The 23626-nt window shown below is 54.3% G+C and overlaps 1 long non-coding RNA gene across 2 annotated transcripts; it reads left to right on the plus strand.

Moving 5' to 3' along the window:
• Positions 1–11667: 11667 nt before the first annotated feature.
• On the plus strand, positions 11668–14668 carry LOC149996661 (uncharacterized). 2 transcript variants are annotated; one of them, XR_016507437.1, is made up of 3 exons: positions 11668–11843; positions 13803–13926; positions 14287–14668. It is a non-coding gene; the product is annotated as an uncharacterized LOC149996661 (long non-coding RNA). The 2 variants fall into 2 exon arrangements; XR_016507436.1 differs by lacking the exon at positions 11668–11843 and adding an exon at positions 13253–13313.
• Positions 14669–23626: the final 8958 nt, after the last annotated feature.

A 23626-nucleotide genomic window follows, 5' to 3' on the forward strand; every position in this document is an offset into this window, starting at 1 on the left:
ATTTATTTACTGTCCTTCTATTTCAGTTGTCCCACTCTATCCCCCATCATTCCCCTCCACCCTGCCCACCCTTTCTCTCCCAGTCTATCCTCACCCCATTGTCCACATTCTGTGGGTCATTCATTCCAGTTATGTGTATCTGTTCCCATTTTTAAAAAATACTTTATTTATTTGTTTGTTTATTTATTTTTAGAGACGGGGGAAAGGAGAAAGAGAGGGAGAGAAACATCACTGTGTGGTTGCCTCTCACTTGTGCCCCCAACTGGGGACCTGACGTGCAACCTAGTCCTGTGCCCTGACTGGGAATTGAACCAGCGACACTTGGTTCGCAGGCTGATGCTCAATCCAGTGAGTGAGCCACAGCAGCCAGGGCTTTCATCATTTTTTAAAGATGTTCGTTCTCACCCTGAATAAGATAAGTGTGTTCAAGCTATGAAGAAGTATGTTAAATTGATACTGAGTATAAATTTGATTATGTTTCCTTTTATATCTGTCCTTTATCATCAGGGTTTATGTCGGTCATTGCATACAGACTTTGAACTTTGATACGAGGTCGTTTTGACGCCTAGGAACGCTCCCTCTGGAAAACTAGGCAGTGCCTTTGAACAGGTGCCCTTACCCTTCGGGCCAAGCGGCCTTGAGCGTCACCGGAGGGAACGCACCTGCATTCAGTGAGCAGGGAGCGGGCCAGCAGGCATCAGGATCAGGCAAGAGCGTAGGTGGGAGTGCTCCGTAGACCTCGCCCTTCAGGGTTGCCGTTTATCTCGGTGTTTCCCAAACTCTCCTAAGGCACAAGGGTTTTAATCCTGCGCCAGGCTGCCAGAGGCACCGGGAGAGGTCTCCGCCGCAAAGGACGGAAACGTTTCGAGAAGACGGAATGGGGAAGTCGCCGGGGAGGGGGCAGAGGACGTCGGAAGAGAACGGGGTTCACGCCTTTCTGTCCAGCTGTCGGTGACAATAAGAAGTGCCCGCCAGGCGTGGCAGGAGCTGTGGGTGGGAAGCGAAGGAACAGTCGGGCCGAGCCCGTCGCAATCGTGCGTCTGTGCTGCCATCTCGTGGGCGTTTCGGGGAACGACACGCCAGTGCGTCCTCGGCGGGAGAAGCGGCCGGTGTGAGTGGACGGCGGTGCTCGTCCCTCGGAGCGGCGTTCCCGGGCCAGGAGTCCGGTCTGTCAGCGTTGCCAGCGCTCCTGCCGGGCACGCGCCGTTGCTGTGGCCGCCGCAGCGTCCTGGACGGACGAGGAACGAGAAGCGCATTCCCCGTCCCCCCCGCAGAGGCCGGCAGGGAAATAAAGGAAATGGAAACCGGCATCATTTCACGCACGCGTCCTTCCAGACCGTGTGGTTTCCAGCAACAGTCATCTCCAGGGTGTTTTAGGGACTCGGGAGGGGCGTCAGCGGGAGAGTGTGGGGCCCGGGACCGTCTCGGGAAGGAGAGGAGAAGGGATGCGACGAGTGACGCCGGTCGGAGACGTTACCCCGCTCGGGGAGGGGCGGCGCGGGGGCCCGGGAGGGGGTTTGCGGGGAGGAGGTGACGGTGGGGTCGCGATCCCGGCAGGGCGGGGTGGCGGGGGAGGGAGAGGAAGGGGTGGTGGCGCGTTTGGAAGGAGCATCGCACCTCCGGGAGCGCTGCGGGGAGGGGCGGGGCGGACGGAGGGCGCGTGCGGGCGTCACCCCGGAAGGCTGATATGAGGGGGGCAGGGTGCGAGGCCGGGTTTTAAACCCTAGCGCTGGGCTTGTGGCTTCCAGTTGTACTTTCCCTGTTTTCAGGGAAGTCGTGGGCTCCGTGGCTCCGTTTCTGTGTCTGAATTTCCCCCAAATGCAGGGGATGGAAGCGGAGCCGCCAGAAGCGGACCCGGAGCCCCGCCCCCGAGCCGTGAGGCGCGGCCGCAGGTGTGTCCGGCAGGGGGCGCTCGAGCCCTTCGCCTTCCCGCCCGACGGCCGCGCGTGCGCAGCGGGGTGTCGGCGTCGGGCGGGCGCCCAGGACGTCTGTGTCCCGTCGGATCGCCGCCCGCGGCTGCGTGCGGGGGGAGGGGGAGGGGGAGGGGAGGGGGAGGGGAGGGGAGGGGGAGGTGCCGGCGCCCGCGGGCCCCGGCGAGGGGCCGGGGAACAGGGCCAGGGAGGAACGGGAAAGGGCGGCCGGACCGTTTTGGGGTCCACGTCTGTGATTCTACCTAGAACATGTTACACGTGTAGAGCTGTGATGAATAGGCGGCACCGTGTGTGTGTGTGTGTGTGTGTGTGTGTGTGTGTGTGTGTGTGTATGTGTGTAAAAGTCCAAGAACACTTTCCATTGGCGAAGGTTTCTTTCGTCGTGTATCATTTTCCAACGTTGTTCCCGTCGGTCTTGTCCATCACCCGTGAATTAACTTCCATGTTTTCTTGTTAGCATTTTTGGTTGTGTGGAGTCGTTTTAAAAATGTGTTTCACTGAGTCTGTCTACCTATGTGTCAGAGCATGGATGCAGCCAGAATGCACACCTGGACTGCTGATAGATGCTAAGCACCCTGGCCCTGGGCTTAGCTGTTCCCAAAGATATGCTGATGGACAGAAGCCGTTCCCAGGGGAAGTGGTAATGAACCTAGTCCGATATGTTAACTAACCTGGTGTGTGTGTGTGTGTGTGTGTGTGTGTGTGTGTGTGTGGAGGGGAGCACTGAGATGTGAATGACCTACTGAATGTGTTGGTAAGCAAACTCACCCTCACCGACATGTGTGGGTGACAAGTATAGAAAAGGTGCCTGCAGAAGTGCAGGTGGGACTCCTACGGGCCCACGAGGAGGACTGGGAGACCCCATTTCCTGTCTCCCCATTCCCCTGGCTCCTACGGGCCCTTGAGTTGGTCCCGGAGCTGCCTCTCCCCTTCCACCACTTGCCCCTTCCTTTGTTCCCTCAATAAACCAGGTATCTGTTCCCACAGCAGTCTCTGGGCGACTTCTCAGAGCAGGGCTGCCCTGACACTATGGAGCGTATTTATTTCCGCACAGCATTTCCCCATCCTTGTACTGAAATGTATGCATCCCACTTTTCAGTGTCTATGTACCAGCCATCAGGGTAAACGTGGTGTCACGCGGGAGCAGTCAGGACAGTATTGCAGCCGGGTGGGACGTGGGAAGGACTAAGGCTGGAAGCAAAGTAGCGAGAAGTGAGCTGAGGTGAGGAAGAGGAAAAGTCGTCCTTGGGAAGTGCTCAGTGCACTAAGGGGCCCATCACACAGTGACGTCATCCCTGGGCCTTCCGGCCGGTATGTGCAGCTCAGCGGCTGGGGCGTCTGGCTGCTCGGACGCCGAGAGGTCGCTGGTCAGATCCCCCATTGGGGCCCACGGCCGGGTTGCGGGCAGGGTTCCCGGTCAGGGGCGTTTGAGAGGTGACCCACGGACGTTTCTGCCCCTGTGTTCCTCCCTGTCTTATCCTTTGTCAGGCAGGGTACGTAGGAAAAGTCTCAAAAAGGAAGGCTATGAGTTAAGGGCCCGGACCCTTTGTCAGCCGAGGAACAGCCAATGGGGCCAAGGTCCACCTCTTCGAAGAGGGAACCTGGAGATGGCGAACGGTGGAAAGCGAAGGAGTCAGAGGAAGTGTTCTAAGTCCCATTAGGAGACGGTTCTCCAAGGGATTGGTGAGTCCTGAAAGGCAGGGACGATCCTCAGGCACCTCTTCTGTCTTACGCCAGTGCAATGGAGTGTCTGAAGTGGTTCTCTTACAGAAAGGGGGTGTCCAGAACTGCCCAGAGCTTGTGGGTGGGGAATTGGGGGAAGAAAGCAGCGTTCAGGATGCCTTCCCATGCCTGAGGCTAGGGTCTAGTGTTTTTGTTATGCAAATGACTTGAATGTTTCCAAGGCTCAAGGAGATGGGGGGGGGGGTTGTCTTGGACCGTGGGATGGTATGGAAAAAGCACACAGAGCCTGTGTGAGGCTGTGAATGGTCAGAACTGGGGACAATGCCACCTGCGTCACAAGTCGCAGTCAGGGATTTAAAAATAAGCGGCAGACATTTTAAACTAGACTGACCATGTGGATTAAATGGGGGTCACTGACCATGGTGCTTTAAAAAGCAGGATTCTCCACGCAGTTTGCTAGAAGGGCAAAGGTGCTGTCCATGCGGATTAGAAACGGGGAACACCATGCAGCTTTGAGAACAAGTTGCGGCTTGGAGAAGGGGGAATACCTTTGTGGTTTTTGGGGTGGAATGGGTGGGGATTCACACGGCTCTGGATTAAAAGGTGGTGGACACCTTAATACAGACAAGGCCTCCCTAATCAGAATTGGATGGTTGGCATCTACTGGTAAAGCTGAACTGTGTTTAGAAAGTAGGGAAACGGTACCTCTAGAGCTAGGTTTGTTTGTTAGGGGAGGCAAGGATCTGTGTGTGTGTGTTTTAAGGAGCATGAGGCTTAACGGCAGAAATCCGCAAATAATCTAAATTTATATGACTGTTAAATAAACGATTCTTCTTTTCACTAAACTCTGGTATTGAGAGTTCTAATTCTGGCGGTGGGCCATCGGGCCCCTAACTAAACAGCCCATGGGTTCAGCTTCGATTGGAGCAGCCCAGGGGCTCTGTAACAGTTAGATCTTTCTCTGCCTCTGAACTGTTTTCGGGTGGCTTCTCAGCCTAGGGCACTCCTCCTCGATAGCTGCAAGAAGGCAGGTCTTTCGTGTCACTTCAGGTTCGCTTTCCTGGCAGCAGATGGAAAGGCAGCCTTTCAGGTCCAGGGTGCAAAGGGACCCTTGTGGATCAAGAGCAGGGTGTCTGGATCTCAGCACCATTGACTTATCTGGCGGGTCATTCATCCACCTGGGGGTTTGCCTCCGGCGTTGTTTGGGTCGTCGGCCTCCGTCACCTGTATTTGCTGCAGCCTCCCTTCCTCCACCCTCATGGCCATCTCAAACAGCTGTTTTTCTTGCCTGGGGGTTAGAGGTTCTCGGCTTGAGAAGCACCGAATGGGTAGTTTTGATCCTCTTTGAAAGCGGTACCATGTGCCTTCAATATGCACTCATGTAACGGTGTTTTCCTAGCCACGTATTATTTTGTCATGGAGACTAAACGCGTGAGCAGTCCAAGGTTGGCTAACTGACCCCCTTGTCCAGCCAGCAGGTTGGCGGTCCAAGAGTCACCACCTCTGGACAACGCCGGGTTTCAGGGCAGCCAGAGGCAGGGGGGAGTCGAAGGGGCTTCCCGCAGAAGGTGGAGGTGGGGGAGGGGGAGTGTCATCTGAGATGAGAGAAGTCGGTCCGTTCCCATCTGCAGGTCGTGATCCCAGGAAGGACATAGGCCGTGTTCAGCACTATCGGCAGCCAAGCGGTCGGGGGTGAAGGTCCAGAGTGGGGGTCCCCCAGTTCTTCAGAGCCTGCGGTGTGGGGCATGGGGGAAGGGGAGAGCTTTGGAGAGGCCTTTGCATATGTATGGGGCACAGATAGGGTCTTAGTGATGCAAATGGCTTTGGTCGTTCTGTCTCCCAGGAGACGGGAGGGGAGCCAACCCTAGGAAGGTGAGGACAAAGAGTTCAGGGGCTCCGGCAGGTTCTGGGAAAGGTCGCAGCCTGTTACCACGCCCAGTGTCTGTGAGGCTGCAGTCGGGAGCTTGAAAAGACGGCGGCAGCCGTTGGAAGGGGGAACGAGAACCGTGCCGGGTCCCGTGCGGCACCACAGAGGTTTCAGCAGATGGTTTCGCGGAGGCCCGTGCCTGGATCTGGAGGCCCCAGATCCTCAAGGAGCGAGCAGACGGGGAAGGGACGGGGAAGTTCTGTGTGTGTGTGGCTTCTCTCCTTTTGGGGGTCAAGGGACGCGCCGGCGCTCGTGAGAGAATCGGGCCGCGAGCGCTCCCGCTGAGAGCCCTGCCCAGGTCGGAATATTTTCCATGCAGAGCCGTTTTCTTCCGCTCTCGTCGTTGGGTGCTCCAGCGAGGCGCCCCACGAAAGAACGCCCTCGTTCGGTAGCAGTCCGGCAGTGTCCGGCGGCAGCAGGCCCCGTGGGGGCCGTGTCAAGCGAGGCCTGTGTCCTCAGAACCGCGGAGTGAGGCGTCAGGACGACTCCCCGAACTTAGGTACGTGTCGGGGTCCATGAGGCCCAATCATGGTTTCGGTTGGGATTCGGTTTGCGGGCGGCAGCGCACCGACGTCGCGGCAGTGACTGCAAGTTATGTCCGGGCGCCTTTTCCAACAAATTTCAGTGAGTGTTGTTTTGGACGCTCTTCCGTCAGTTTCCAGGGGTTTTGTTCCCAGGTCGTGGAAGGGGTACTAGCATGTGAAGGCTTTCCCTCCTCCCTCGCCAGGATCGAGTGTCCGTGATTTCAGGACAGCGCGGCCGCACTCTGAGACCAGGCCCAGGAGCGTCGGGTCAGCGGCTGAGGCCGATCTGCCAGTGCTCCTCGCCTCCTCCACGAAGTTTGTGAGATCCCCGGGTGAGGGGCGGGCCCGCCTCCGTTTCCCCTCCGTTCCCCGTTGGACCAGACGGACATAGTTGAGGTCCAGTCTGCAGAGAAGGATCCCCGCAGTTTTGTCGGGGGTCAGGCAGTCCTCGATACCAGCAGTTGTGGGTGGGGGACAGGACAGCCGGGTACCTAGTTTTCCTTCTTCACTATAACATTTTGATCGCGTGTGGTCGGCAACCTGTTTGTTGCGTTGCTTCCGTAAAGGTTTTCTTCAAGGCTGCAATGGGAGGGGAGTTCGCAGTCACCCATGCGATCTGATTCTCGTCCCAAATGTTACGCCGCTGGGGGGTCTGACTTCTTTGGATCGCGGGCCGCCAACGCGGGAAGAGCATGCTTCGTGGAGGCTTGGCATAGCTATCACTTGGTATTTTGTGCCGCCTTGGGGTCTGCCGCCTTTGACATTCATTTCCATGCACTCCATCTCGCTCGGCATGCTGCGCTGCATTATGCTCACGCACGCCACTCTCCTTCTCACCGGTCCCTGTTTGCTCGCTGGCTATGCAGAGGGATGGGAGGGGAAGGGGTAGGGGCATGATCATCCTTCTTGGTAAATGCTCCCCGGTGTGCACGTGGCCGTGGCTCAGTGTCCGGCATCGTCAGGAACTGAGTCTGTGGTCCTACGGTCTGCAGGTGTGCGCTTGATCCTTGGAACCCTCTGTATTTGGGGATGGCCTGCTAGCTCTCTGTTCCTCCGGGAACAGCACAGGATGGCTTCTGAGTGTGCCTCTCCCCAGTCCTGTGTTGGCATTCTCCGTGGAATACTTCTGAGACTAGGTGGCCGGCAACACTGCTCACCTATGGTGTCTATCGTGAAGACACTGCTTCTGAGGATGCCCCTGACTTCTCTGGATGTCATGTGAGAGCGTTCTGCTTTTCATTCCTCTATGAGCACTTCTGCCTCACCACCTCTTCTGTTCTCTTGCTCCTCTGTGCTGGCTAAAGTGTGCTTCCCCGTAAAATGGCCGCATGCACCCTGACCTCTCCCAGCCTCACAGCATGTGTTGCTCCATGTTTTCTCGCTCCTGCGTTCTGCACATGTTCCTTTGTTGCCTCCTATGAGAGCCCTGTGAGCAGTCAACCTCTCCTTGGACTGTGTTTCCTTTGCTGATTTTCATGGTGGCAGGGCAGGAATGTCCCTCCCGGGGGATAGCTAATCACATGCAGTTTCTTCTCCTCTGAGGGTCAGAGTGGGCCACGGCACTGTTCTCTGCCTCTGCCATAGACAGGAGACCTTGCTGTCCTGTGGTCCTTTCCCCTTCCCGGTGACACACTGGTCAGTCCCTCCATAATGCAATAGTTACTCAAGCTTTTCCCAGTGTCTGTTCATGGCTGTGGAGGAGGGAGCCCTTTCCTTTTCCTGTCTCCTGGGGCTTAGGAACCTTGCTGCCAGCACATCGTGAAAGGCAGCATTTCTGCTTTCCCTGCTACGATGTGCATGGACCCTTTCTGAACAGTGGGTGTAGAGAATGCTCGTTTCGGTTGGGTACTTAGTGATGGATATTCTGATTCTCAAAGTTTCCTGTGGTTATCGACCGATTTCTGTTTCCTCCGTGCTATGACTGCCGGTTCAGTCTGCCTAGTTCTCTAGAGAGGGCATGGTTTCACTTCTGTAGACAGGAGATGCAACAGGTGCCTGATATGTTCCCACTCTGTGTGTACAGTTGCCTCTCCTGCAGCCCAGGAACAGGATTTATGCTGCAAAATCGGTGTGCTCTCCCTGCGAAGGGATGTGATCTGAAGTGTCTCAGACTACATACCGGAATGCTATCCACTGAGCTGTATTGCATTTGTTTTGTCAAGGCAGGTTCAGGGCTTGGTCTTGATAGATTTTCAGCTAAGTTTCCTCCCAAGCATGACCTCCCAGGGTACTTCCTTGCTGCCGCCCTGCATACATTTCTGGGTACTGCACGTCACTGGCTATGCGTGAGGCAGGAAACTGGTTGTCTGGGCTGCTTCTTCCCTCCTTCCCTTTCCAGTGCTGTGTCCTGCCACCACCTGCAGGTTCTTACCCCGACTTTCCTGTCTGTTTCCCAAGGGCCCACGAGGAACCTCGCAGGACAGTCTTTTCACCCTCCTTTTCTTCGATGTGTGCCATCAAGGTCCCCATCCTATCGTTCTTGCTCTTCACAGGACCTGTGTGTTCCGGCTCTGATGATACGGGTTGAATCACCATCGGCCGTTGCCGCCGTCACTCCTTTGACTCCGCTTCTGCCTCCTCCCTGTGTGTCTCGAAGGTTGCACTCCTTCTGTGCATTGCTGTGGGTGCCCCCTGTGACTGCTGCTCTCCTTTCTGCCTTGACAGCATCAGGTAGCCTCTACTTATGCAGAGATGTGTGTCTGGACACCTCCAGGGAGATGCACGTTTTCCCGTGGCTGCTTCTCAGGATCCCCTGCACGGCATCTCTTCCGTTGTCCTCATCTGTTCCCTCGCTGGGAATCCAGGCAGCTACCCTTTTGTTCCACTGCTGCCCGCTGGCTCTGCTGAGACATAACGTTCAGGGTGGTCCCTGCTTCTTTCTCTCGGTACCTCAGTCAATTCCTTTCTCAGGCACTTCCCTCTGCGGCTTCTCACTGTGAGTGTCCTCGTTGCTGCAGTGGTTTGCTTCATTCCTTGGTTTTCCAAGCGGCCAATGAGAAAACCTGCATTTCTGTCCCATGTTCCCTTGAGAACATTTTTCCACTGCTCTCCATGCCTTTCCTGGAGCTCCGGGACGAGCTGTGTCGCTCTGCTGCATTGGACAGGACTTCCAGGCCTCTCATGGACTGTTTCCCGTCAGGGACGGTGACAGCTCAACTGACAAAAGGAAGAGTGCCATGCTTGGCCGGGATCATGGATCTGCTAGGTCTTGCCGGATTGTGTGCCCTTGCTGCTGGGTCTGGTCCTCTGAAGGTCTGGCCTCAGTGACTATGTGTGCAGCATGTAGCCTACGGGTCACGGAGGATGGAGTCCCGGGGGCTAGCGACTAAGTGGGAGCAAGGAACAGCGTGACTACTACATTTCTGTAAAAGTTACTTGTAGAGTATGTGAGAGCGTGCCGCACAGAGCTTTCTCAGCATTTCCTCATCCCTTTTGTTTCTTATTAGTTTCGCTTCCTATTCTTATCTCATGACTGTTGAGGTTCGTCACTCATAGGATGCAGCCTTACAAATTCAGTTCCTGCACTCTGTCCTATGTCCCCGTCTGCTTTGGACCACCTAACTGTCACTTTTCTTGAAACTTGTTTCTCTGTTACCCTGCTAATCTCCATGTCACCTCACTCTCAGACCCCTTAGGTTTCCACATAGACTTGTATGGGTTGCAGAATTTTTTCCTTCCTAAGCTGTTATGATGTCTGTAAAGGATCTGCCTCTTCTGTGTCTGCCAGTCCTTGGAATGACAATCAGCGCCTCTTAGAGGAGATGCACGATTTGGATATGGGTCGCTGTGTGGTTCCGGTTCCCTGAGTTGTGCGGTTTCTTACTCCCTTTTTACTGGAAAGTCTAGGATGCTTGCTGTGCTTCCCCTCCCGAGTCTTTCTTTTTCCTATGCTCACAGGACTTTGCACATGAGGTGACAAAAACGATGAGGTTGACTGCTGAGAGTTCTTCTCTTAGGCAACCCAGAACACAACACCTGTGTCTAAAAACTCAGTGCGGCCCCGGGTGTGAACGGAGTTTCCTGCTTTCTGTATCCCAGGCCGGCGCTCAATCCACTTGCCCACGCTCACCTGCGCTGCTTCACGCACTCTCCCCAGTTCTCTATCGTGACGCGTGGAGTGTGCGTCCCCTGCACCGACCCAATGGGCCGTCTCCACGTTCCAGTCTCGCGGACACGTCAAGGAACTTCATGCCTGCGCAGGTAAGCAGGAAAACTGCTTTCCCGTTCCTGCTGTGCCGTCTTTTCCTTTCGGTGACTCCATCATTACAGGTGCTGTGTGTTGCCTCGGTTCCCGGCAACTGCTTTGTTGAGGTCCTATGGAACAGGAATGCCTGTTCAGCCCTTCCCCACACTTTCTCTGATACTTGTCATGAATGCGCTGGATGTGGTTTCTTGGTTCTCGTCTGCCCGGGCTGGGGTTGTTCACAGAGGGTCGGTGTCGCGGACACTTTCTTTTGGTCGGCTCCCGAGGACTTTGTGCTCCACGTTTCCGGGTCCCCGCTGACTGCGGAATGGTGATCCCGTCACTGAGCTGCAGTGTGCTGAGCTTCTCCTGGGGTTCCCTGTTGTGCAAGTGTTTCTCCTGTGCCTCGGTCAGTTGGAAAGGAGGGCTACCCAGTGTCTGTTTCGGCTGCTGATTCTCTCTTAGGTGCCTTTGGTACATGGCTGTCTACTGAAATGCCCCTTACAGCCGCTTGCCTGTGTGTTTTGGTCTTCTGAACACCGTGGTATCCGCACTTCTACTTCTTCACGTGAATGTGCTAGGTCTTGCCCTCACTTGCAGCCAAGAGGACTTTCCCACTGCAGACTCCCTGTTTCTGGACTGTCCTTTGCCATGAAACCTTCATACAGTTCTTCAACTTGTTGGAAGAAACTGTGCTGCCTGGGCCTTGCTGCTCCATGGGAAGGACCCCCTGTCCCTTGTGTTCCTTGTGTCATGGCGTTTTGGGAGTGTGTGACTCTCCCTTCCGTTACCATTCACTGGTTGGCTCTGGTTTCAGTAGGACTGATCTGCACGTCGCTTCACTCTTGGTCCTGATGTCTTCTCTTCCTGGACTTATGGAGAGGTGGGAAGGCTGGGAAAAGTGATAGGTGACAGCCACAAAATGGCTGTCTCTCCTGTGCTCCAAAAAGGCAAAAAACGGGGTACTGTGGGTGTTTGTGCTCTCACCAAGACCCGAACCCAGGTCTCCAGGGTTCCTGCAAATGCACTTCTTCCCCTCGGCCACCCCTGCCTCAGCTGAGGACGGAGCTGAGACACATACTCTTCAGTGCTTCCCGAGCAGCCCCATTAAGCACCAACACCTCTGACAGCGTCTCGGTGCTGCCGTCTTGTGGACATTCTTGGGAATTGCATCACAACGCAGGTTGCGAGTTACACTCCTTTGTTGCGGTCCTGTCTCTTCCATTCCCCGGGGAGAGGTCTGTGAGGATGGCTGATGCCTCTTTCTCATCCCCTTCACAAGTGATTCTCTTACCTTTCTGCGCACAGGACTTCAGCCCCGTTCTCGTCCTGTGCTTGTCATGTCCTTGGCCGTGACTATTCCGGACGCGAAGGATTCCACTTTGCGGGATGTTGTTCTCCCTGTCGGTCAGGTAAGCTTGAGATGCCCTTGTGTCATATCACTGTGTTTGGATACATACCGTTTTCCCGTCAAGTCTCCGATTTAGCCTTTGGACACTGACTGTTATGAGAGGCTTGTATCCTGTGGATCTTCTTCTCTTGCACCGCTGTCCAACTGTCCTTTCTGCACCCTGAGGGTCGGATCCTCTTCCTAGGTAGGCTATTACTCGGTTGTGGTTGCCATCTTGCCTGCAAAGAATGTGCTCGGGAGAGATCCCTTTTGCATGTGTGCTGCATGGGAATCCCATCGGGAACCCTTGATGGTGCAGCATGCTTACAAACCCATCCTCATGCTATGCCCCTTATCGCGCGCTCCTGATTTTCCATTTCTTGCCTCTTTGCAATGCTCCCGGGAGTGCGCACTCACACTCCGGGGAGTGGGCACTCACACTCACACTCCGGGGAGTGCGCACTCACACACACTCCGGGGAGTGCGCACTCACACTCACACTCCGGGGAGTGCATACTCACACTCTGCGGAGCGCACTCTCACCCTCCGGCAAGCTGGCACTCACCCTCCCGCGAGCGCGCAGCACTCACCCTCCTGGGCGCGCACTCACCCTCAGGGGAGCCGGCACTCAGCCTCCCAAGAGCGCACAGCACTCACCCTCCCCCAGCAGTCACCCTCCCACGAGCCAGCACTCACCCTCCCCCAGCCAGCACTCACCCTCCCCCAGCAGTCACCCTCCTGCGAGCCAGCACTCACCCTCCCCCAGCCAGCACTCAGCCTCCCCCAGCAGTCACCCTCCTGCGAGCCAGCACTCACCCTCCCCCAGCACTCACCCTCCGGAGAGCCAGCACTCACCCTCTCCCAGCACACACACACTGGCTCAGTGTGCTCTGTGACCACAGGGCTGGGCAACAGGCCTCCAGCATGAAGACCAGGAGGGGTGTCCTGGGAGTCCTGAGGGGGAGACCTCAGCTGAGGCCACCCACAGACTCCCTCAGAGTCAGGCCCCCGGTGGTGGCACAGAGGTCAGGTGCCGGCCAACCACCAGGCAGCTTCCCAGCCCTGGCGAGCTGGGCACCATCTGGCAGGAGCCCCAGGGTCCACTTCACAACAGCCCTGCAGTAGTTGAGACAGGCTCCCCACGGCCCAGGGGCCCCATCCTGTGCCCACACGCCACATGCCCAAACACCTGTGCACACACAACCCAGGCCACTCCAGCCTTCATGACTGCTCCTCACAGGGAATACCCTCTAGGGGCAAACCATGCCTCCTGGGAATCTTTAAGGACCCTGGGCCTCCCCAAGGGTCAGGCTTCCTGTGTCTGTGTCACAGACTTTCCCAAGCGTCCTAGCAGGCTCTAGTAGACACCCCAAGATCCAGAGGCCCTGCTCAGTGGCATGGCGGTGGGTGGCCTGGCTTCCAGGACAGGTGAAGCAGGAGACCCTAAGGAGCCGCCCACCCGCCAGCCTGGGAGGTGAACTCCCACTGACAACCCCACTGCCCTACAGTGCCTGGGGTCGGGGTCGGGTCAGGGTCAGGTCAGGGTCAGGGTCGGGTTAGGGGTTAGGGTTTAGGGTTAGGTTAGGGTTAGGGTTACGGCTTTCAGCTCTATCAGAGCAACCCAAGCGGAAATTACGGGGTATGGAAGGCCGCATGCATTGGAAATAACAGCGCCGTGAGTATTTGTGTTGCTGTAAAACCTAGCAATAGGTACCTAACGTGATTTTGCAACGGCGATGAATGTAAACGGTATTTTAAGATAGCTGCAACAACTTTAGCACCTGTGATTGCTATTGGTGATGCAGTCGCAGGTTCTGCTAATACCACTGGGGTTTATTGCCTACGTGTGTAACGAAAGGAAATAGTAATTTTCAAAGGCAAGTTGTTGAAATAAGATACAGTTTTTTTCATATCCTGGTTGATAATCCCCTTGAATTCTATCACAAAGTCTTGGAGGTCTGAGGCCCCGGGTTAAAGATTCCATTCACAGAGCGTCGACACTCCCCCTCCACCCTATCCCATGTCCCCCCGCCCCCCAGCATAATTGCTTACAGTGGTTACATGCTAATAATAATTCAGGCATCAGTCTTCTGCCCAGTCCACGTTCCTGAAAAATGCAGACATTTAAAGGACGTTCTTTTTGATGATTATTTCTGCTTCGTAGGCAGCTGTGTCTATGTTAAAACAAGACTACAAAGAAGGGGAAATGACCCTGAAGTCAGCACTTGCTTTAGCTATCAAAGTCCTCGACAAGACCATGGACGTGAGCAAGCTCTCTGCTGAAAAGGGTAGGTTATGTCCCCTCCTCCGATTCACTCAGTTTCCTGGACCGTGTCGGAGAGGTTCCTACGAGGAAATTGCAGTTCCTTCTGGTCAGCACAGCTTACAGCGGGTTGGCTCGGGCACTTGGCTCGTGGGACTTTTTCTAAGGAAGGGACAAAACAGCAGCTTAGAAGATTGGAATGGGTGAGGAGAAGAAAGATTGTTGACGCAAAAACATGAATAAAAGTATCCGTGAATCATATGAAGCACAAAACACGAAGGGGTGGTGAGCGAAGGCCAACAAGGGGGGGGGGGGTTGAACAGGTCGCCTGTGCGTGCCGAGTGCGCCCCGTAATGCAGCCGTGCGTGTGTGTGTTTTCCCCCAGTGGAAATTGCCACGCCAACCAGAGAGAATGGAAAGACGGTCATCGGAGTCCTCGGACAGAAGAAAGTGGAACAGCTGATCAAAAAACACGAGGAAGAAGAAGCTAAGGCTGAGCGTGAGAAGAAAGAAAAAGAACAAAAAGAAAAGGATAAATGGAAGACAGAATTGGGGGTTTTATAAATCTTTTGAGCCCCATTTCAGCCGCCCTCTTCCACAGTGAGCACGTGTTGGCTTTTGAACCCGGACGGTGGGAAAGAGGGATGGTAGCATCTGATCGGGCCCTCGTCTTTCTGTAAGTTGAGCGGTGACTGCTCTTCATGGACCTTTCTACCCCCCTCCCCCCTTTTCTGGGAATAAAACTTGGTAAGAATGGAAACGGCGAAGGAGAATTGTCTGTAGCAGTCACTGTTGTTCACCGGGATTAGTGGGTCTGTGATCCTTCATGCTTCAGTGTCCTGGGGCAGCCCTGGAGGTGCCGGGACACAAGAGGCTAAAGTTGGTGGGTGCGAGTGTCATCAGCAGGGAAAGATGGGACTTGTGCCCTGAAGGCCTCCCTTGCTGTGTCCCTACCGTCTTGGAGAACCCGTGGCCCTCGGCCTCTGTGGGAATCACATTCTTGTACCCGTTGCCAGCCGTTGATATCGATGGCTCTTCCTAGGACCGGAAGTGTGTGCGTGCACATGTATACACATACGTGTTCACACAAACCGCTCTGATAAAACGTGAAAGGCCCGTTTACAGTGCAAGCCCTGCACCCACTACAGTAATCAGTCATCAGTGCTTCTGAGCACCTCCGGATCCCTCAGATCCCATTTCTCTCTCCCCCTCTACTCCCGAGAGAGAACTCGAGTTCACCTTTCCCCTTACCTACGGTTCTTACAATGCGTTTGTCTGTTCCTCTGCCCCAGGTGGCACATCCCTGGGGGTAGCCAGGTGTGCCCTCTCTCCGTCTCCAGCGGTTGGTTTAAGAACGACCGTGGGCTGAGCCAACCCAGACCAGATGGGTGGAGGGAAGACGGCCGCAGATGCCGCGGCAGGCCCACGGCAGGCGCGTGGCAGGTCCCGTGCAGGAGAGATTATGGCCACAGAGGAAAAGGGACCGCAGACGAGAGCAGTCAGTCTTGGCTGGGGGGGGGGGCTCCGCTTAGGTTTGCTGCTGCTTCCTTCGAGGCCTCTGACCGTGGCGCTGCGGGGCGTTCTCACCTGCAGCGGCGCCGAATCCACAGCCGTGCAGATTCTGGTGTCCCGTCCCAGACCCACAGAATGAAGAAAAATCTTGGAGTAGAGCCCAGACGTCTGTTTTAACAAGCTCTGCACAAATGTTTGAGGCTCCATTTGCTGCATGTTAGAATCACCTTGAGTGCTTCCCTACCAGTGAAGCAGCCTGGGGGGGCGGGGGGGGGGCACCTGGTCTCAGCCCAGGAAGGCTCCAGGGCCACCGCCCCAGTGCCAGCCTCTCACACTTGTCCCCTCCAGCTCTCCTCAGAGCACATTTAACCCTTCCGTCGGTTCCCCTTCCGAGAATTTCACAGATCTGCTGCGAAGTGGGTGAAGCTTAAGCTTCAAGACCCCTCACTTCCGAGGCCTGGGAAGGGACCCTCACAATGTGTTCTGTGCTCGTGCTTTTTGTAAAGTCTGCAAAAGTAAGGTCTTTTACCTACAATTAATAAGCGCTACCGTCTGTTTCTGCAGCGGAACATACTCGTTTGCAGATACTTCCATGTGTAGTGAGGTTATTGTTACTCACCTCAGGGTCGAAATGGATCTCCGGACGTGTTCCTCACCCACCCGCTGAGCCTGCATACCCAGTATAGTGACAGGAAGGCATAGGAACAGAAGTTGTCACCATCGTTGGAAGTTCGCGGACAGTGGGAGAGGAACAGGGCCTGACATGGGCCAAGTCAGAAGCTCGTCTGTGGCAAACTTCATCCTTAAGGTGTGTGCAGTTACCATCTGGGGATTCAGGTCTCGTGATGCCGGAAACGCCGGGGGATGCCTTAGGGGTATGTCAGCTCATCGAACCACTGCGGTGATTTGGTGAGGTTTCTCATTCTGATTTTCAATTTGATACCCAATTTTGCATTTGTACTGAGAAGGAAAACTCTGACTCCAAAAAACCTCCGCTGCCTTGCGGCATACCTCTTCAGGGGAAAGGCTAAGGGAGTAAACCCCGACAGAAAATCCGGAGCCGGAGTCCCTAAGGCGGTTTGACATTGTAGTCAACACCGGCAACTCCTGCGGCGCACCTGAAGCCAAGCTGTATTGACTCCGTCTTTCCCTTGGACCCTTAAGCTGCGAAGAGAGGGGGGGTCTGCTGTATGGGCAACAGCAGACCCTCCATATCACCCTGCCCAGGCTCTGTAGCTTCAGCGTCATCGCAAGATGTTGATTCAACACGGGAGACAGATACTACCATGTCACTCCCGAGTCAGACTCCACAGCCATTCTCGGCGGTGCAGATAGACTCTAGAGAAGCTACACCATCGTCTCTCGAGACGGACGGCTGCCGATGACGACTGTCGTATTCTTTTGCTTTAAGAGGACACCCCTCCACCCCGCTACACACACACACACACACACACACACACACACACACATAATATCTTCTATATAAACCCGAATCAGCCCCTGCTTTCCCTCGTCCTGAGAATAAAGTCCACTTTCTTCATTCTGACCTGCAACTCGCCACTGCCTTGTTGCTGATGCTCTGTCCTGGACCCCCCCCCTCTGTACCGCCCTCTGTCTGTCCCTCACCCTCTCTGGAATGCTCTCCTCTCTGCACTCTGTCCCGCCCCCGAAGAACTACCCCGTCCTCTTCCCTGTCCCCGTGGGACTTTGGGATCCTCTATCCTGCTCCCGAAGGTCTTACACATCCTCCACCCCGCTTCCGATAGGCTGCCGGCACCTCGTCCCCGCCCCTGGAGGACTTAGAAGCCGCTTCTGGGAAATCTGACCTTATCCCACACTTCCGGGACACTTTCGCCATCTTGTTCGCACCCTTGAAGGTCTCACACAACCGAAGCACAACCCCTGAAGGTCTACGCACCCTGTCGCGCTTCCGGTAGGCCCGCCATCTTGGTCCCACCCCGAAGGTCTTCCGGGTGTTCGGCCTCGCCCCGCATCCGGGAGTCTTCCGCCACCCTGTTCCCGCCTCCGAAGAACTACCGCGTCCTCTTCCCTGTCCCCGTGGGACTTCAGGGTCCTCTGTCCTGCTCCTGAAGGTCTTATACATCCTCCAATAGGGTTTCGGTACCTCGTCCCTGCCCCTGGAGAACTTAGAAGCCGCTTCCGTGAAGTCTGACCACCCGCCACACTTCTGGGACACTTCCGTCCTCCTGGTCCCACCCCAAAGGGCTTCCGGGTGACATCCGCTTCCGGCATACCCCGCCGTCTTGTTCCAGCCCTAGAAGGTCTCACGCAGCCGATGCCTAACCCCCGAAGGTCTATGCACCCTGTCCTGCTTCCGGTATGCCTGCCATTTTGGTCCCTCTTCAAAGGTCTTCCGGGTGTTCAGCCTCGCCCCGCTTCCGGGAGTCTTCCGCCACCCTGTCCCCGCCCCCGAAGAACTAGAACTACCGCTTCCCCTTCCCTGCCCCGCACTGGCACTTCGGGGTCCTCTATCCTGCTCCCGAAGGCCTTACACATCCTCCGATAGAGTTCCGGCACCTCGCCCCCGCCCCTGGAGGACTTAGGAGCCGCTTCCGGGAAGTCTGACCTTCCGCCGCACTTCCGGGACACTTCCGCCCTCCCGGTCCCACCCCAGAGGACTTCCGCTTCCCGCGGACCCGCCATCTTGTTCCCGCCCTAGAAGGTCTCACGCAGCCGAGGCCCAACCCCAGAAGGTCCACGCAGCCTGCCCGCCATCTTGGTCCCACCCCGAAGGTCTTCCGGGTGTTCGGCCTCGCCTCGCTTCCGGGAGTCTTCCGCCACCCTGTCCCCGCCCCCGAAGAACTGCCGCGTCCCCTTCCCTGCCCCCCCCCCCCCCCCGGGACTTCGGGGTCCTCTGTCCTGCTCCCGAAGGTCTTACACGTCCTCCGCAATTCTATGGAGAGGTTTACGGTATCAAATTACAATAGTAAACTCAACATTTACTTAATCTGATGGTGCTCAGACTTTTTTAGAAAGTGAAAATCATCACCTCTCGATTCGGACGCCAGGCTCTGGGATTGCCAAGAAGCCACTTAAGTCCACTGAACTCAACGCGCTTCACCTGCTCCTGTGCGCTCCAGAGGAACTCTTCCATCAACCTGTCAGTGTGCTTGCCGGCTGTGGCTCCCCGTCTGTCTCAGTGCTGCCCTCCTGTGGGGAACTCTGGGAATTACAGCTAAGGGAAGCTCACCGAGTCCATTGTACGGATAGGGCTAGATGGCTAGGCTCAGGGTTGATAGGTTTAGCGTTAATGAGCCTAGGGTTAACAGGCTTCTATCTTTAATAGACTCAGCCTTCCTGGATGGAGCTTCAGAAGAGCTAACAGATTTCCAGAAACGCTTCGTATGTACCCCATCATCAGGCCCAGTGCTCTTTCGGGGTGGCTGTAGGAACCCCGAAAGCGAGGAGTAAGGCCAGCGGGAGACTGTGCAGAGCGCACGTCTGTCCCAGCACACTAAGTGTGAGTAGTCGTAGCAGGGGTAAAAAAAAAAAAAAGAATGGCAAACTACCTAGATACTACCTTAGTAAGATAATATAGCTTATTTAATGTTTTCTGCACAACAGTGAGGCAGCAAAGCAGAAGTTATCCTTTCTTATTAATTTTCTAGAATTAAAAAATTCAAACATACATAAAATATTCAAATATAATGACCTGAAGATTTCTTGCCATACACTTTTAACAATTATTGACATTGTGCCAATAGATATCCATATTGATGTAGGTTAGGATATTGTGGCATGTGCAGGTTCACAGCTAAACGAGTGGTGGTGCCAAGTATTCAAAATAAGGTTTTCAGCTTTGCAGTCCTTTGTCCTTCCTTAATCACCAAACTTTTTAGGTAAATCATTCTTCTAACTCCCCAAATTTGAGACAGTACTAGAGAAATGATATTCAAAGTTAAAATTGAATTTGTACAGCCAAAACTTAAGTCTCTCAGAGTGTTAATGTCATGTTTCTTATTTATACCTTTTATGTATCCAGTTTACTTTGTCTCCTGTTATTGGCAATTTTTTGGTCTTGTTTTAAATTGTTGTTCTTTTACGGTTGTCCCAGTTTTTCTCCCGTGTTGTTTGTATTTTTAACTATTGGTCCAATACCTTCTTATTTTTGTTCTTATACTGTTTTTAGTGTGCGTCACTGCTTGAACCCCTTCACTTTTTTTTTTTTTGAAATATGTCATCTGTGTGCTATTAGTAGGTTGCTCTTCTAATTATCATTATTAGCTTTAAAGGGTGTAGACTCTGGGAAAGCTTCTTATTGAACTGTCACTGTACTGTGCAGAGAATGCCCAGTTCCACAGACAAGCTCTTCCCTCGTATTTTGCAAGGTTCCGTTCCTCGGGTGATCTGTAGGGAAACGACCTTTAGTGGCCCTCCGGGAGGTTTCAGGCAGAATCAGTAGCTCTGCAGGCAGTGACTGCTTTTGTTGCAATATTTCTGTGTATTTGTGTCTTTGGAGGTCTATCGGTTACCATTACTCTAGTAGTCATTTGTGGAATAATCAGAATGACCCCGTGCTGGCACTTCCATGCACAGTTTTATTTCGTCCTCACCGTGGTCAGTTTTACAGAAGGCAAAACTGATATGCAGAGAAGGAGGTAACTTGCTTTCAGGTCAGACAGCAGGTGTTAGAGGCTGGAAGGAACCCAAGCCGTCCACCTGAAAATCCTGTGTTCTTAACCAGCGTGCTGTTATCCCCTCTCTTCATACTCAAATCTGAGTAAGACTAGGTCTCCAATTTTAAGAAGCGCAGGTTAATGCCTCATCGTCCTTAATAGCAAATTTCTGCAACTAGGTGAAAGTTGTTTCGCGACCGACGATGAAACTCCGAATATTGGAAAGAAAAGGGAATTGTCAGATGGTATGGACTCGTGTATTCATTCGTGTATGCATTCAACAAAGTGAGCACCTACTATGTACTTCGTATATCTTTGTATATTAAAATCATGTATGTCTGGCTGGTGTGGCTCCGTGGATTGAGTGAACTAAAGGGTTGCTGGTTCGATTCCCAGTCAGGGCACAGGCCTGGGTTGCAGGCCAGGTCCCCAGTCAGTGTGGGTGCATGAGAAGTGACCACACACTGATGTTTCTCCCCCTCTGCTTCTCCCCACTTCCCCTCTAAAAATACATCAATAAAATCTTTTCTAAAAACATGTAAATTAAAGCACGTTTATTTTACATCTACCGTTGATACGTTTATTTTACTCCCATACATGTTTTCTAGGTTTGAAATTTTGTGTCAAGCAACCCCCTAACTGGTCATTTACAGGCTTCTGTTACTCGGAAGTTAAATAAGTCTGTACTGAGTACCGAGTGCTTCTTAGGGAACTCTGCCTATTTCCATGAGAGTCCTCTGATTTAACTTAAAAACATATCTGAACCGGAGTGTTCCTTATTGATCACAAAGAATTGTATTAATATTTCACCTTAAAAGTACTATTAATAATAGCCTAACTAATAGTTTGGTTCACTAATGATGACGAACTTTTAAAAGTTATTTGTAGGAGAGAAGCCAGTACGCTAACTTTTAAAAATTTGTTAGACAGGATAAGCTGAACCGTTCTTTATTGCAAAACATGAAGATAGCTTGTTTAAGGATTTATTTCGAGGCGACGAAAGATGGGTTCGTCCTGTGGAACACCCACGAATGACAAGATAAAAATCCAGTTTGGCCTCGCCATATCTCAGTTAGTGGGTGTGGTAGGTGTGCATGTCATTCTGTATTCAATGCCATCCTCCTCTGTAGGTCAAATCGCTCGGGGGCCGTCCGCTAAGCTATTTATTCTTCTGTCCTCTCCGCGACTCTAGGGATGCCCGGCGGCGGCGGCACTCTAGGGACGCAGAGTGTACGTACAAGCTTTACGAAGCTGCCGTTCCAGCTGTGGCCTCGGTATTTTTTTCTACGTAGCAGCTTCACAGAGATTCAAGCCTGTGCCTCGGCTCCTTGGGTGTTGGTAAGCTTGGAGAAGAATACACTGGGAAGGAGGACAGGGCGTGTCGGGGTCTGAATACCATGGTCTGGAAAGGTGTCCCTGAGAAGCGGCGGTGGGACTACCCCGGGGAGGGCGTGTGAGGCCGGGGGACTCGCGAGTGCAAAGGCCCTGAGGCTGGCGTGTGCCTGTGTGTTTGCGGAGCAGCGAGGAGGCCCGTGTGGCTAGCGGTGAGTGGCCCCTGGGGAGGAGTGCAGGAGATGAGGTCAGAGAGGCAGTGGCAGGCTGGCCACTCGGAGATTTTGGCTTTGACAAAGAGGGGCATCAGAACATGGCGGCGGCTGGAACGCCCACCCGGACTTTTGACGTATGCAAATGAACTGCATGCAAATGAACCTAGTCCCAGCATCTCCCAGAGGAAATAAAAATGGACTTTGCTCCTTCTCAGAAGAAATGTTGATGGACTTATCATGATATATGACCGGCCTGGCGGGGAGAAAAGCAGAGCGATATAAATAGCCTGCTGAATGTGTCGCTGCGTAGACTCACTGTAAGTGCAATGTATGTTTGGAAAGATGTGGAGGAAGGTCTTACACATCCTCTGCCTCGCTTCCGATAGGCCGCCGGCACCTGGTCCCCGCCCCTGGAGGGCTTAGAAGCCGCTTCGGGGAGGCTGACCTTCCGCCGCACTTCTGACACACTTTTGCCATCTTGGTCCCACCCCAAAGGACTTCCCGGTGTTCGGCCTTGCCCTGCTTCCGCTTCCGGTAGTCTTCCGCCACCTTCTCTCCGCCCCCGAAGGGCTTCCGTATGTTGATCGTTCTGCGCACGCGCGTGGGCCACACGGGCAGCGGACACTCGGCGGGGTGATGGTGGATTTTTCCTGTGGCGTGAAGCCCTTCGTGTAGCCCTCAACTCAATTCCGGTTTTTCTGCTCCGGTTAGTACCTGCCTTCGGGCGCCGCGGGGATGCCGGCTGCGCCGGCGTGGAGCATGGGGATGAGAACTGTCCGGCCGCCTCGTCGCAGGTCACTGCCTCCCAAAGTGCCAGGCCGGTCCTGCGGCCTTAGTCTGGTGTTCCGCTATTTGGGAAATGTGCTCTGGGGGCCGAGATTGCCCGCCGCCCCCCCCCCCCCCCCCCCGCCTCCTTCCGCATGCAGGACCCCAGCCCTCCCGGGAGAAGCCTCTGCCCCTCTTAACGTGTCCGCCCTCCTGGACTCCGTGGTCGGGATACTGGCTTGGCTTTCGAGCGGCTGCGATTCTTTTTTTTTTGAGCTTCGGCCGTTTGTCTCTTGCCCGTGAGGCGCCTGACTCAGTGCTTTCTGCTGAAGCTTCCTGCTCCGCCTGGACGCCCCGTTCTTTCTCCTTCCCCAGTTCTTCCTCTTGGACCTGCAGGGTCTCATCCCTCTTTCTGCCTCTCCCATGTCCCATTTGGGGTCCTTTTCTGTGTTGTTTTCTTTTTTCAAAAAAGGGCTTTTTCGATTTTCCCCTCCAGCCCCGGTGCCTCGGTTTCCACCTGTGTCAAATCGCGTGTGCGTCCCTCACCTGACCACCAGGCGGCGCTGTCGCAGCGTCTACAGAGCCTGCTGCGCTCAGTAGCTGCACCGCGGAGTCAGCCAAAGAAGGGGGAGGACGGAACGGTTTTAAGTCGTGGAAATGCTTTCTCAATTGTAACTTTCATTTTGGTAAGGATCTCACTTTCTTTTGACAGGAGCTGTAAAGTTCAGAAAACACGGTAAGTCACGCACACGTCCGTAAGCTATCGCCTGACAGAGGGTCTGGTACTCAGCTCACGGACCTGCGTGAGAAAACCGGAGTGGGAAGAAATGATCGGTTCCCTGCCACGCACTGGACTCTGGGTGCCAGGATGTGTTTCATGCAGGAGTTACCTTCAGTGGACGGGAGTCATGGGTATATTTTTCCTTTGCGGTCTCAAAGATATGACTCCAGGACCACTCTATTTTCTCCAGGAGGTAAAACAGGAATTGTGTAATCTTGTCTCCAATGTATTTTTAAGTGCTTGACTTTTTTTGGGTGCTGGGGGTGGGGGGGCGGAAATCAAGACACTTTTTTTTATAGTCCGTGCTCTCTTGTGTTTTGATGTCATTATGGTCCCCAGGTCGATCGCGCGCAGCACGAGAGAACGAGAGAGGGACGCGAGGGTAGAGCCTGTCAGGGTTCCCGCTGACTCTCTTGGCCCAGTGGTGCAAGCACCCGGAAGGGAGTCTCGGTTTCTCACCGCTTGTGTTTTGCAGGTCGCTTG

This window comes from Furipterus horrens, unplaced genomic scaffold, assembly GCF_987537825.1.
Source record: "Furipterus horrens unplaced genomic scaffold, mFurHor1.1.pri manual_scaffold_12, whole genome shotgun sequence".
Classification (NCBI taxonomy): domain Eukaryota; kingdom Metazoa; phylum Chordata; class Mammalia; order Chiroptera; family Furipteridae; genus Furipterus; species Furipterus horrens.